Here is a 14826-nt window from a genome sequence, read left to right on the forward strand (position 1 = left end):
GCAGAGCAGCCCCTGCCCCTGTAGGTAGATCAGCAACTAGTGTGTTGTCTCCTGGGAAAAGTCCCTTTGATGGTGAGAGTGAAGCCTCATTTCTTACATGTGACGCCATCTTGAGACACCATCTACATAAATGCCTGGCTGTGTAGGGAGCTGGTGTTCCCTCTGGCATGATGAATTCCAGGAGTTTGAAAATATCCAAGGAGAAGAGTATCTTTCTCTTACTGGTTAGAAATAAAACCAGCCTTTTTTTTTTCTTTTTTTATAAGCAGACTATGGCTGGATATTTCCAGAGACCTTTGAGAAAGCATAGATCATGATTGGTGCCTGCTTGTCTTCACACCCCTGGCCCAGAAGCAGATGATGCTAGAGTCTGGTTTCCTTGCCCCTCTGGGACCCTCTGCAAGGACTTCTCCCTGGATATGGCCTGCAGGGACCAGGTCTCCCTGTGTGTCTGTGACTGGCCAGTCTGGGCTCATGGAGGCCAGAGGACTCTCCCCACCAGTACCTGGTCTTGAGGGAGGGGCCTGATTGTCAAATCTGGCCTGAAGCAAGTAAGGTTCTTGGTGTGACTTGGATATTGTTTGGCTTCATTTTTACCTTCTAGAATAACCAAACTCTCTATCCTTTGTCAAGGGCCTCATTGATTGCCACTGCATTATTAGAAGAAAGTTTGGGGCTAAATTGGCAACAACACTTTCACTAAAAGTCACTTCTAAGTGTTACTAGTTATGGGGATTGTTTGAGACATTTATCAAGCATCATCTCATTTATTTCTCAAAGCAACCCAGTAAGGACTTCTATCATTCCCATTTTTAAGAAGAGAACACTAAAGTTTTAGAGTTAAGGCTGGTAAGTAGTATAACTAGGATTATAAGCTCAGACAAGACTGGCTTTAAAGCCTCCACTTTTACCACTGTTGTATCTCTCTTAGTGATGAAATGGATTAACTGGAATAGGTAGTTGGAAGGGACCTTTTAGACCAGTGTGCTAAAAGGTTTTTTTTGTTTTTGTTGGTGCTGTTGTTTTTTTAACTAATGAAGAAACTGAAATTCAGATTTCATAGTGATGAAAAGAATGCCTGGGTTCATGTCCTGGCTATATCCCCTACTAGCTCTATGACTTTGGGCAAATTTCTTCATTTCTCTCTGCCTCTATTTCTTCATCTGTAAAATGGAGATGATAACAATACCCAATTTGTGGCATTCTTGTGAAATAATGAAATAAGATAATCCTTATAAAGTGCTTAACACAGTAAATATTAGCTATTGTTACTGTCATTGTTTATAATGGTGAAAATTTAGATATAAATTTCCAAAAGTACTGGTTAAGTTAACTAAGTATACATACACATACGTGAATATTCAAATGTGTATATAACTGCATAATTGAAATAGCTCTATATAATTTACTTTATATTTATTATATATCATAATATAAAAATGCATTGTAATGAAATTATTAGAAACCATTATTTTGGGTCAGCTGTGGTGGCTCACATCTGTAATCCCAGCACTTTGGGAGGCCAAGGCAGGTGGATCACCTGAGGTTGGGAGTTCAAGATCAGCCTGGCCAATGTGGTGAAACCCAGTATCTACTAAAAATACAAACATTAATTGGGTGTGAAGGTGGGTGTCTGTAATCCCCGCTACTTGCTTGAACCCTGGAGGTAGAGGTTGCAGTGACCTGAGATTGAGCCACTGCACTCCAGCCTGGATGATAGAGTGAGAATCTGTCTAAAACAAACAAACAGACAACGACAACAACAAAAAACTATAATTTTTCAGAATAAGTACATGGAAAACTGCCCATAATTTAATGTCTAATGAAAAAATAGGTAACAAAACATTGTGTATAGTATAATTCCAAATTTAAATTATACACACACACACACACACACACGCACACACATCTATCTGTTTATCTAAGCTACAACAAAATGTTAACACTTCTTCAGTGATTTTCTCTGGGCAAAGAGATTATGGGTAATTTTTACTTGTAGTTTATGCTTTTCTGCACTCCTCCAGTTTTATGCAATAAAATGAATTGCTTTCAACATTAGGCAGTATCCAGAAATGATTAGAATTTCATCATTCTTGATGTTTAGTTGATTTGTGACCTGTCTGTCCACTGGAGTTCTTATAGCTCTTGTTTTCCTTTTACACACCATAAGAATGATTGGCCTATTCCTTATCTGCCTGCAACATCACAAGGGCGCCTGCCTCAGTCCATGTGATGTCCATGAAGGCCTTTTGTCCTGGGCACAAAGTGGAAATGCTCCCCCAGGACCATGCAACCCTGCAGCCTGGGCCAGGGAGCACTTAGTTTGTTCCGCTGCTCCTGGCTTGCTTGCTGTTTGAGCTAATTCTTTTCAAGGTGAACTCCAAATTTCTGCCCCAGTTTTATATTTTAATTTAGTTATTTGTTTTTGATAAGCTCTGATAGTCTTGTCTGGAGAGGCAGTCCTGGAGCTGGCACAGACATACAACCACACATGATGTTAGGGACCATCTTGGCCTGTGTATCTTACACTTTTCTACCTCATAAGAGTATATGAATGGGTTAGGCCCCCTCCCCACCCTGGTCTTAAAAATCTATAAAAACAGTTTTATCATAATATATCTGTGTTTTTAAAAATAAAAGCAAAATATAAAGTTTTATATTGCCATTTAAAAAAACTGCAAAAAATAAAAATAATTTTAAAAATTGCAATACAGTGTCTCAGTAAGATAAGCTGGCTTTCTCATGCCTCGGGTGTTTCTAGCTCCTGCTGCATTCCTGCAAGGATACCTGTCTCTTAGTTTGAGAAGCAAAGATTTGTAACTGCTTAATTCTCTCTGTGGGGCCTAGAAGGCCGGGACAGGCCACTCCTTCCAGTTTTTCCTTCGTGATGCTACAGAGGTGAATGATGACCTTTCCTGTCCTTCAGAGAGAAGCATCTGCTAAGAAGTTTCCCTCGATAATATTGGCTAACTCAGTAGCAAATCTTTGATGTATTGGTTTCTGTCTCTTTTTTTCTTTTCTTTTTTTTTTTGAGACAGAGTCTTGCTCTGTTGCCCAGGCTGGAGTGCAGTGGTGCGATCTCAATCCAGCCTCTGCCTCCTCGGTTCAAGCAATTCTCATGCCTCAGTCTCCCGAGTAGCTGGGACTACAGGTGCACACTACCAAGCCTGGCTAATTATTTTTGTGTATATTCAGTAGAGACAGGTTTTCACCATGTTGTCCAGGCTGGTCTCAAACTCCTGGCCTTGGTGATCCATCCTCCTTGGCCTCTCAAAGTGCTGGGATTACAGATGTGAGCAACCCCGCCCAGCCTCTTTCTCTGTTTTCTTTCCATCTTACTAAAGCCTCACCCCCAAGGTAGCTGGGATCCATTCTAGAATCAGGAGGTGAGGGAAACCAATATAGGTCCTGCCAGCGTAGATCTAATTCACCCTTTTCATCTTTTTTTTTTTTTTTTTTTTTTTTTTTTTGAGACGGAGTCTAGCTCTGTCGCCCAGGCTGGAGTGCAGTGGTGTGATCTCGGCTCACTGCAAGCTCCGCCTCCCGGGTTCACGCCATTCTCCTGCCTCAGCCTCTCTGAGTAGCTGGGACTACAGGCGCCCGCCACCACGCCCGGCTAATTTTTTGTATTTTTAGTAGAGACGGGGTTTCACTGTGGTCTCGATCTCCTGACCTCGTGATCCGCCCGCCTCGGCCTCCCAAAGTGCTGGGATTACAAGCATGAGCCACCTCGCCCAGCCCACCCTTTTCATCTTGATGACCAGAAACCTGAGGTCCAGAGAGAGTAATTAGGAGAACACTGAAATTCATTGTCTATGGGCTGGGCACAGTGCTAATTGGCCCTTTCCACCCTATACCTTGTTTAACCCTCACAACCCTGTGAGATAACGGGTGCCATCTCCATTTTTCAGATAATGAAACAGAGGCACAGAGAAGTCATCTAACTTCCCAAAGTCACACAGCCAATAAGCAGAGCTGAGATTTGCTATGTAATTGCTCTGACTCTAAATCCAGGGATCTCTCCATCTTCTTGAGCTCCACATGCTCACGACGTCGTGGGAGGAATGTTCCCGTAGTCTATAACACACTACCATCAAAGTGCTCATGTCTGCAAACAATTCACTTTTAAATTAAATTAGGAGGAATCACTATTCCTCACCTGCTCATATGCTTTCTTGGCTGGAAATGAAAGGGGAGGCATGAGTGAGTAAGGGATATAGGGGAATAGAGGGATGGAGGGTATGGTATTAGAAAGAATCTTCCAGAACATGTTGTCAATATAACATTTATTAATTATGGTTATATTTTACTTTTCCATACATTTAAAAAATAATAAATTTGTTCTCCTATGGAAAAGTCATCTGTCATTGGGTTGTGGCAGACTTTAAGTGTCACAAACCACCTGCTTTCAGGGACTTGCCTAAGGCCACTCTGACTAATCAGTAACAACTCTGGAATCAGAATTCAGGTGTCCCGGTTTCTAGCCTGAAACTTGTGTAATATTGCTGCTTTTAAAATTTGGCCTTTAAAATGACTCAAGGGGGACTCTAATTGGGAAGAAGGACTTGACCCTCTAACAGTATCTCAAAAGCTTTAACTAAAACCAGTGAAATAAATGAATCTGACTTTAAAAGTCTGCACCTTGCACACCTCTTTTCCTTCCTTCATCAATCCATAGAGCAAATGGTTCTGAGGAAGTGCTCATTCACATATGTTGGATATATGAGTGTGCATCTACTATGTACTTGGAGAGTGAGTCTTAACACGCTTTGAGAATCAAATGAAAGCTCTGGGTTTTTGCGGTAGACAAGTGTAGAAATGAACATCCTCAAAAACATTTACATATATGTTTAGGGGGTTATTGGACTTGCTGAAGTCTGTTTGTTCATTGAGGTCCTAAGCGCTAGGGGAAGGGCTTTTGGCCTAAGCATTAGACCTTGAATCAGACATTGTTCCTGTTCTCCAGTTGCTCACAACCTAGTTTCTTCCTGCTCAACCCTTAAATTTCATAGCCTCTTCCATGCAAGAATGGAGAAACACGTTAATGAAGCACAGCATGCTTCATCACAATTCCCAAAGCACTGAGCATAAATGTATTTATTCTCAGGATTTTATAAGAAAGGCTTTATACCAGGTGCCATGAGCAAACAGAAACATTCCCCACATAAGCTCTGCCCTCAAGGTATCCCTTGTCCATAAGGAAGTGTTGAAAGTGATACAAAATATGGCAATTTCAAGGCCTAGTGAGCAGGGCAGCTCATGAGGATCTTATGCGTTTGAAGCAGGGACGGCAACTGGTGGGCTCAGGTGATGCTCAGGTGATGGGAGGTGAAGCTGAGGCCAACTTCGTGCTGTTGGTTCCTGTGCCAGAGACTCAGATGGGGTAAGCAGGATTCTGTGCAGGGTAGGTACTCAGATGGTATGGTGGTAAAATCTCACCCCTAGGGCCCAACAATTGACATTACTAGAGAGAATTGCAGAGTGGGGAGAGGGAACCACGGAGCCAGAGGAACCTGGGTAGGGCCTACAGCTCTACCAGCTACTGCCTGGGTATCCTCAGGCTGGTTCCTTAATCTCTTTGAGCTCAGCTCGCTTTCAGAGTTGTTGGAAAAATTAGAAATCAGATGTAATACTATGTGCACGCGGATGCTTAACAGGTTAAGGTTTGTTCATTATTACCCCTTAAGGGAAAAACAAGTCAGGGACCACCAATGTTAACTCCTCCAACTTGGCGCATGTCGACCCAGCATTTTCAGATAGTGACTCATTCCATCACACCCATTTCACTCTGCAGCTTTGGGAAGGAGGAAGGAGCTGTGCATTGGAAAACCTAATTTTGAGTGCCCAACTTGTCACTTACCAGCTTGTGATAACCCTCAGCAACATGTGTTCCTCAATGTCCTCATCTGTAGCATGGAATATGATAGCTATTTATTAGGGCTGTTGTGAAGATTAAATGAGAGAATATATGTTGCAAAAAACAAAGCCACTGGGAATGATCCACAAAATGGCTGTTGACATCATGATGATCTGACCAGGCCCTGGTGGAATTGTATGGATCAAGGCAAGGCGGCTGCCCTGTCATTTCTGAAGATGAAGGTGGCAAGTGTGATCAGATGGAGGCTGGGCTAATGGTTTCATGCATTCTCTCTTTTCCTAGGCTCATCAGAATAGAACCCTGAAAAGGACATGAAAGGGACAAAATGAATATTTACCAGGAGCCTGTTATATGCCGGCACTAAGGCAGATGGTTTATACACATTAGCGCATTTCATACTCACAGAGCCCCAGCAGATCTTTATGCTTGTTCCAGTTTAGGGATGGAATAAGCTCAGGAGATCCTCTTAAGAACCTCATAATTAGAATTTCCCTGGGATATGACAGAAGGTAGTTTTATGTGGGGGAAAGAAATGAAGAAAAAGGACAGGGTTCACATGGAGGAATTGAGGAAATGCAACCCTGGATGGCTCTAGAATCCTCTTTGCAGAGACTTACCATTTCATGGAACACTAACATTTCAGAGCAAGAAAAGTGGGTATATGGAGATGATCTAGATTGAATTCTTTTTTTAAAAAATGAGAAAATTGAGGCTCAGATAGTAAGGGACTCACCCATACTCATAGATATGAAGTGAAGAAGGCTAGATTAGAAGTTAGCTCCCTGACTTCTTAGTCCAGCGCTGTTCTGTTGCACCATTATTTCATGCTTCTGTGTGTGCCTGTTGGTCTGATTAGGGAAAGGAAATTTGAAGAGGAAAATCACTTTTGGGTTTATTGCTCAAGTGAGAGGCCAGGGGTCATTAAAAACATTAGACTTTCAGCATCGCTGGAATGATTGTCGGTAACACTTGATGGATTCCTTTGATGTCCAGGACTCCCCTTTCTGGGTCTTAGGGAAGCAAGGTCACAAGGCCTTGGAAACCTTGATGTTCATGTGAGCAATTAATGCTTTGCTGCAACTGAACTTTGCCACTTGAACATTATTAGTTTTGAAAGAAGCTGCCTGGCCTCAGAGTTCAAGTTAAACTTGGAACTGGAGCTATGTCCTAAGAGTCAAGCAAGAGGAGTAAAGCACAGTGGCTGTGGCATGAGACATGAATGATTCAGCACATATTTATCAAGTGCCTGCTCTTTGTCTGTGCAGGGCTCTGTTGAAGACCTTCCTAACTGAGGGAGGTGGACCACAACAAATAAGTGAAATATATAGTGGTGAAAAGAACTATGAGGAAAAGCAAAGCAAGAGAAGGAGAAAGGAAGTTCTAGGGGTAGAGAGTGGGGTTCAGGGTAGGCCTCGCTGAGAAGGGGAGACATATATATGTATATATATAAAACTGTGGTAAGAACAGGTAACATGAGATCTATCCCATCAACAAAAATTTAAGTTAACTATACGCACAATGTTGTGCAGCTGACCTCCAGAGCTTCCTCATTTTGTATAACCGAAACTTTATGCCTGTTGAATAGTAACTCCCCATTGCCCCTCCCCCAGCCCCTGGCATCTACCATTCTACTCTCCGTTTCTATGAGTTTGACACGTTTAGATACATTATATAAGTGAAATCATGTAGTGTTTGTCCTGTATCTGGCTTATTTCACTTAGCATAATGTCTTCCATTTCGTCCTTGTTTTGGCATATGGCAGGATTTCCTTCTTTTTTATGGCTTCATAATATTCCATTATGTATGTATACCACACTTGCTTTATTCATTCATCCATTGATAGACATTTAGGTTGTTTCCTTATTTTGGCTGTGGTGAATAATGCTACAATAAACACAGAAGTGGAGATTTATTTTTGACATACTGATTTCATTTCCTTTGATATATACCCAGTAGTGGGATTGCTGGATCATATGATAGTTCTATTTTTAATTTTTCAAGGAACCGCCATACTGTTTTCCATAGCCACTACACCCTTTTACATTCCCACCAACAGTGTACAAGGGTTCCCATTTCTCCACATCCTCACCACAACTTATCTTTTGTTTTTAAAGAATAGCCAAATAGGTGTAAGGTGATATCTCATTGTCATTTTGATTTACATTTCCCTGATGCTTAGCAATGTTGAACATCTTTTTATATACCTGTTGGCCATTTGTGTGTTGTCTTTGGAGAAATGTCTATTCAAGTCCTTTGGCCATTTTTAAGTTGGGTTATTTGAAGTTTTGCCATTGTGTTTTAGGAGGTAAAGGAGACATTTGAGCAAAGACTTGAAGGAGGATTAGAGAGTACAAAGCCATACCAATGATTGGGGAGGAGTTCTTTCAGGCAGTGATAACAAGAAGTACAAAGTATTAGAGACAGGAGCCTGTATGGGGAGATGGAAGAGTAGCAAGGAGGCCAGTATGGCTGGACTGTGAGTTAGGGAAAAGTCATAAGACATGAGGTCAGCATGGTACCAGGGTCCAGAGCCGAGGTGGAGAAGTAGTCTGATATGGGGTATATTTTGAATGTGATATCACAACAAATCATTCAATACATCTTTAGTTAACAAATATGCAATGTGTGCTTTCTACATTCAAGGCAAATACAGCACAACCCTGAAGCACTCACCATAAAGGTGGGGTGATAAGAAAAGTAAATAAATAACTGCAATACAAGGCATGTCATAAGCAACACAGAGAGGAGCAAATCAGTAGGGGATGTTCCTCTTGTTCCCAATCAGGGATAATTAAAGGCTTTGCTGGTTTGGCCTTTGACATGGTTTTCAAGAATGGATAGAATTTCTGAAGTCTAAAGTCTTTTTACTGTTCTGGTAATAAATATTAATATATGTTCATCACAAAAATGTTGTAAAGTGCAAAATATAAAATAACCACCAATAATCCTATACCCAGAAATAATCACTATTAATATTTTGATGTATTTTCTTTTTCTTTCCCCTATAGAATCAATTTCCCCTGTACAATCAATTATATAATCAATCAATTTATACAATCACACACAGTATAAAACTTAGATCAAACTGTTCATAAATTTATAGTATCATTTTTCATTGAACAAATTATGAGCATTTTCTAAGACTATATAATCTTTGAAATGTTAATTTTATTTATTGCTTGGTAGTCAATTATATTGCACCAGGAGTGGTTCAATAATCTTCCATTGTTGGAAATTTATTGTTTTCTTTACTGTTATATAGATAGTTCCATATTACCATTCAAAATGCTCACCTCATTAGACATCATTATTCATAAATCGTTGTGCATATTTCTAATTATTTTCTTACGATACATTATTGAACTGGAATTATGGACTAAAGAATATGTACATAAAGTTCTCAAACATATTATACCTATTAATCAACTTCCCTTAAAAAGGTTATAACAATTTATATGCCCAAAAGAAATCTAAGAGAAGGTCTGTTTTCCTATGCCCAAATTAATAATGGTCATTGATACCAAAAAAGAAATTTCCAATTTGAAAGGTTTAAAAAGAATCTCGCTTTTATTCCTGATTCAGTTAGTTTTGTTGTATAACAACAGAACATTCCCAAAATAGTGGCTTATGAAGAAAACCATTCATTTAGCTAATGATCTGTGAATCTGAAATTTGGGCTAAATTCAGTTGGAGTCACTCATGCAGCTACTATCAGATAAGGGCTCTACTTTTAAAGGATTTGCTGCTTATTGGTAACAAGGGCAGGGAAGTTTGTGACTGGATAATGTACCTCTCATCATCCATCAAGGGCTTCCTTATGTGGCTGGCAAGGAGTTCTGAGATACAAATTCTTTTCAAGTCTCTGCTTGGATAGCACCTGCTAACATGGCATTGGCTAAACCAAGTGACATGGTATCAGCATGGCAGCAGGTTCCTTGCTGTTCACATGGCAATGAGGTTGGAACAGAATGAGGGAAAGAACTCATGGCAGTCTACCAAGGTTATTACAAACAAAATAGGACAAGACCAAATATTTGTTTAGCAATTAATTGTGTGCCAAACACTTTCCATGCATTATCTCATTGAATCCTCACAACTGTCCTGTGAGTAGGTGCTATTATCTCAATTTTAGAGCTTAAGGACTGTATCAATTGAAAGCAGAACAAGTATGAGATATATATTAAGACATTTATTGCAAGAAATTTGCCGTATGCAATTGTGGGTGCTGGCTGGGCAAGTCTGAAATCTTTAGGGCGGGCCCTGGAAGGGCAGGCTGGAAATTTTAGGCACAGGCTGAAGATGTAGTTCAGAGATGGAATTTCTTCTTCACCAGGGAAGCCTCAGTTCAGCTCTTAAGGCCTTTTGACTGATTAAATTATGCCTATGCAGATTATCTGGGATAATTTATCTTACTTAAAGTCAACTGATTATGAGCTATAATCACATCTTCAAAACATCTTACAGCAACACCTGGATTGGGGTGATGGAACAACTAGAGACTGTAGTCTAGGCAAGTTGACACATCAAAAGACCATCATAAGAACGCAAGAGAGGTTCAATAACTTACCCCAAATCGCATAGCTGTTAAAGTGGCAGAGCTGGAACTAAAATGCAGCTCTGATTGTGAAGACCTCAGTATTATTAACCACTACACTCCCTTTTGATATTGTAATATTTTTATACATATATTGGGTGTTTAAGTATTTTTCCCTTTGTAAGTTTTTCTTCTCCATTGTGGAGTGGGGTAGCATTTTAACAAGTGGTGATGTGAGGGGCCCCTGGGAAGAGGCGGAGCTCGTTTGTAAATGTAGAGGTAGAAACGCAGGGGTGTATGCAAGGGTGTTTTAGTTTCCTGTTGTGCTGTAACAAGTTACCACAAATTCAGTTGTCTAAAATAACGCGAGTTTGTTATTTTACAATTCTGAAGGTCAGAAGTCCAAAATTAGTCTCAGTGGGGTAAAATCGAGGTGCCTACAGGACTGTGTTCTTTCTGGAGACTCTTGACTTGTCTCTTCCTTGTCTTTTTCAGATTCTAGAGGCTGCCTGACTTCCTTGGCTCATAGCCCTGCATCACTCTGACCTCTGTTTCCATTGACACATGTCCTTCCTGGACTCTCCTATTTCCCTCTCATAAAGACCCTTTTGATTACCTTTGGCCAATGTGGATAATTCATGGTAATCTGCCTATCTTAAGATGCAAAACTTGTTCATACTTGCAAAGTCTTTTTTGGCATATAAAGTAACATTTTTACATGTTCTGAGGATCAGGACATGGACATCTTTGGGGACCATCATTCTTGCTACCACAACAAGTTATGGTGTGAAGGATTCAAACCGCCCCTATAAACTTTATAAAATCAGTGAAGAAGGGAGGGGGAGATATGTAAATAAACCAAGCTTGCAGCAAACTGAGCATTTAATCATTAGGTCAGCTTGCTTTCTGACTTGCTTCCTCATAGCTGTTTGGAGCCTATTGCCTCAGGATCATGCACACCCTGTTATAAGATTATAGTTCCCCTCAACTGTTCTATAGATAACAACTTTAACATTATGAGATGTTAAGTTTTCCCTTTGAGATATTCCTTTCAAGTCCTGCATACCAGTGAAACTACTGACATCATCTGGTTTGAAGAACCTCACAGGAACTGACTCACCAAAAAATAGTTTCCTGATGATTTCATCCCTCTTACCCCAATCAGTCAATGATCCCAACTCTCCAGCCCTTTCCACTCCACAATCCCCTTAAAAACACCAGTAAAGAACTCCTTGGGGAGATGAATTTTAGGATCGCTTTCCATCTCCTCACTTGGTGCTCTGTAATCATTAAACTCTTTCTCTGTTGCAAACCCTGCTGTCTCTGTGTAATTGGTCTTTTACTACACAGTGGGCATATAAACATGTTGGTCCTATAACAGGATCTATTTTATTAGGCCTATTCGTGCTTGTTGGGAGATGGTGCCACATAAATCAAAAGAGATGGTGTATTAGTCTGTTCTCATGTTGCTAATAAAGACATACCCAGGACTGGGAAATTTATAAAGGAAAGAGGTTTAATTGACTCACAGTTCAGCATGGCTGAGGAGACCTCAGAAGACTTACAATCATGGTGGAAGGGGAAGGAAACACTTCCTTCTTCTCATGGTGGCAGCAAGGAGAAGTACTGAGTAAAAGGGGAAAAAGCCCCTTATTAAACCATCAGAGCTTGTGAGAACTCACTCAGTATCATTAGAACAGCATAAGGGTAACCACCCCCATGATTAAATTACCTCCCACCAGGTCCCTCCCATGACATGTGGGGATTATGGGAACTACAATTCAAGATGATATTTGGGTGGGGACAGAGTCAAACCATACCGGGTGTGTTGGGACAGATACAGAAAGTCTTGAGAATCTTCTGCAGTAAAAAGAGCACTGAACTTGGTATCAGAAGACTGGGGCTCAACTCCCTGCTCCACCTCTGGTTGTGTGGCCTTGGAAAACCTATCTAACCATTTTATGGCTTCAAGTTGACACTCAATGAAGTTTTCACTTTGACCATAATCAGCAGTTTCTGTGGGCTATGGACCCTGGGGCCTGTGGGGTTCTTGGGGTAAGTTAATGAATTTATGTATACACAAATGGCACAACAGCTCTCGATATGTGCTATTTTTCAAGTATATGGAGATTCTGCAGTGATGACTAAGAAACACCATTGATTTAAAAGTGTTACTGAACTCATAGTACCTATCTGTCAGTCCACATACTCTGCAAATGGAAAACTACTAACATATGCAGAATCAGTGAACTAATTTTTAAAATAGGGCTTGGAACTATTCGGGTGGATGGATTCTCCTAGCAATAAGATTTCTTTTGAGTTGAAAAAGAAGGGGGACATCAGTGTTTTTCAGAAGGGGAGAGGCCTGGGTGGAGCTGTCTTCTGAGAAGGCCACTCTAGCAGTAGTGTGAACCATGGACTGAGCAGTGCTTCTCAGCCTTGCAGGCTCATTGGAATCCCCTGGATCATATTGGTACCTCTGTCTACGGCCACACGTTCTGATGTAATTGGTCTGTGGTGGGCATGGGGAAATAAAATCTCCCTAAATGATTTTAATGTCCAGCAAAGTTAGAGAACCACTGGTGTAAGGTGTCATTATGCTTTTCAAGAAGCTGAGCAGGACCACATGAGAAGTGCAGAGGCTCCAATCTCACTCAGGCAAGAGGCAATGAAAGGGATAGAAACGAAGAGAAGAGGACAGTGGAGGCTCTGCAGAAATGAAATCAATAGTACCTAGAAAATGATTGCATTGGGCCGAGGATGGTGGCTCACACCTATAATCCCAGCACTTTGGGAGGCTGAGGCAGGCTGATTGCTTGAGGTCAGGAGTTCAAGACAAGCCTGGCCAACATGGTGAAACCCCATCTCTACCAAAAATACAAAAATTAGCTGGGCGTAGTGGCAGGCTCCTGTAATCCCAGCTACTAGGGAGGCTGAGGCAGGAGAGTCACTTGACCCTGGGAGGCAGAGGTTGCAGTGAGCCGAGATTGCACCACTGTACTCCAGCCTGGGCAACAAAGCAAGACTCCATCTCAAAAACAAACAAACAAAAACAAAAACAAAAAACAAAGAAGAAAAAATGATTGCATTTGGGAACTGAAGAAGTCAAAGTTAACCTGAGGCTTCAATACTCATGTTAATAATAATTACAATAATAATATAGGAAGAGAAGACAAACCTTTAAAAAATGTTTATGTGTGCCTTGTGCTGTGTTAGCACATCCACCCATCAAGTCCATTTCTCCTCACAGCAATGCTATGAAGCAGGAGCTCTTTTTGTTCACCTTTTACAGATGAGGACACGTGAGGCAGCTGATAAGTGGCTGAGCTGGAAGCCAACTTCGGGTCTGAGTTACACTCTGGATTCTCCATCACCAGTCCACATTGCCACATTGTCAGGCTTGGGGGACCTGGGCAATGTCTCTTTTACATGGGAGGGGCCCAAGCTAGTAATCAGTCAGGCCAACCCTGTGGATCCTACTTCTAAGAAGACTCCTCACCCCTTCTGGGTAAGATCTCACTGCAGATCAAACCCACACCCAAATGGGGGTCAACTCTAGACCCTAAAAGGCATGATTGTTACTGTCTGGGAAACGTGAGATCTGATGACAAGGGGCAATACTTCCTTAACCTTAGTCACCTTCAGGTCTTTCCTAAATCCTCTCACAACTCCTTTTTAGGGCCTGCTTCTCCCTGGTCAAGAGATTTTTAATGTCACAGGTGATAAGATTAGAAGGACAATTTAGTAGGCCTGATGATTGGAAGAAATTATTTAGAATGAGTGTTGGTAAGAATAGAACATTTACATGTTATTAACATGCCCTTAAATTGGGACACTGCAATAATTGCTAGCCACTGGATTTTGCTACCTGAGGGAAGGGTTTAAATGACTAAAATTTTGAATTGTTGTATTGTTAGAGTGTGCATTTGAAATATATAAAAGGTATAGCCCAGAAACAAGTCCCAGGCCCTAAAGGATGAATGCCAATTAATTCACTTGGGTTTGAAAGATGCTACTTTGCCCTCATCTGTAGAATGATGATAATAACGACTAATCATCATTGAGGTTATTATTTTTAGCAACAGAAATCGATCGTCTCACAGTTCTGGAAGCGAGAAGTCTGAGATCTAGGTGTCAGCTGAGCCATATCCCCTCTGAAAACTGCAGGAGAATCTGACAGTGCCTCTTCTTACCTTCTGGTAGTTTGTCTGGAGTCCTTGGCATTTCTTGGCTTATGGCTGCGTCACTGAGATCTTGCCTTTGTCATCACATGGTGTTCTCACTGTGTTTCTCTGTCTTCACATGGCCATCTTCTTATAAGGACACCAGCCATATGAGGTTAATGGCCCACTCTATTCCAGTATGACTTCATCTTAATTATTTTTGCAATGTCCCAATTTCCTAATAAGCTCAC

The 14826-nt window shown here is 41.0% G+C and overlaps 1 long non-coding RNA gene across 1 annotated transcript; it reads right to left on the minus strand.

The window, feature by feature from the left end:
* Positions 1–4273: 4273 nt before the first annotated feature.
* Positions 4274–6726, minus strand: LOC134732482 (uncharacterized). The gene is made up of 2 exons (XR_010115705.1): positions 6612–6726; positions 4274–6178 (listed from the first exon to the last, which is right to left on the minus strand). It is a non-coding gene; the product is annotated as an uncharacterized lncRNA (long non-coding RNA).
* Positions 6727–14826: the final 8100 nt, after the last annotated feature.

Source organism: Symphalangus syndactylus, chromosome 2, assembly GCF_028878055.3.
Source record: "Symphalangus syndactylus isolate Jambi chromosome 2, NHGRI_mSymSyn1-v2.1_pri, whole genome shotgun sequence".
In the NCBI taxonomy this organism is placed as follows: Eukaryota; Metazoa; Chordata; class Mammalia; order Primates; family Hylobatidae; genus Symphalangus; species Symphalangus syndactylus.